The sequence below is a fragment of the Sinocyclocheilus anshuiensis genome, unplaced genomic scaffold, assembly GCF_001515605.1.
Source record: "Sinocyclocheilus anshuiensis isolate Anshui unplaced genomic scaffold, SAMN03320099.WGS_v1.1 scaffold1345, whole genome shotgun sequence".
NCBI lineage: Eukaryota > Metazoa > Chordata > Actinopteri > Cypriniformes > Cyprinidae > Sinocyclocheilus > Sinocyclocheilus anshuiensis.
In genome coordinates this window covers 100,825-101,858 of record NW_015549627.1, presented here as the reverse complement: position 1 = coordinate 101,858, position 1,034 = coordinate 100,825, and positions in this window count along the sequence as shown.

The window sequence follows — 1,034 nt, the reverse complement described above, 5'->3', positions numbered from 1 at the left end:
CCCTATAAACTTCCCTCGTTCACTTCACAGAAGTGGAAGACAATTAAAAATGATAGCAGGGATTCCCCCAATGGAAGTGCTTAGGGAAGTTTGCGAGTGTGTGTCTAAAAGTGGAGTGGAATGCAGCCGAAGTCTGCACTCGATGCATACTCGATATCAAGAACACATCCAGGAACTTTCATGCGTCCTCTGTACTTGCGTTCTTGAGAATTAGGGCCCTGTGCCTTAGTGGCTTTTGATTTCCTAAGGATTTTTTTTTTAATCGACTATCCGGGGCTTTTTGGGGTCTTAACATGCTCATAAACTCTTGAAAATTGGCACACACGTTGGAATCTGCGGTCATTAGGCTGGGACCTGGGCGTGGCACTGTGGCTCTATGGCACTCCCTGGAACACAGTCTGAAAACTTGTTGTATAGCTCACACATACTTGCACGTATTCATATGAAACTCTGTACACATATAGATCTCATTGAGCCGAACAACTTTTGCACGGCATGGCATAGCCTCCGCCCAACAGGAAGTTGGCTATTCAGGGCTGTGTAAAAAGCGCATGCTCTGGAATTTGATATACTCCTCTGAGGATTTCCAACCGATTGCCACCAAACTCGCTGAACATGATCTCAAGACATTGGGGATGCTAAATTGGCCAATTAAGCTTTTAGCAAATATTTAAAATGCATCTGATCACTCTACACTATAATCTAGAAACAATGTGAATGAACACCACTGCACAACAGCTTAAGGCTGGCCGCACACTAGAGGATTTTAAGGCCGATTTTAAGCACGATTTGCATCCCCGAATGATCGGGGGGTGTGGCCCGATTCGCAGCTTGTCGCAAGCGATTTTTTGTCCAAAAATCCTCTATTGTGTGGTGTCATTACGATTATTTAACTTATCCCGATCGAGACAGAGCGTCGCTGAACTCAAATCGTAAATATCAAACATGTTTGATATTAACGACTCTTGATCGGGCTGCCTCTGACGTGATACCCGCGATAGCCAATGAGAGCGAGCAAGCGTCACCTACCGGAT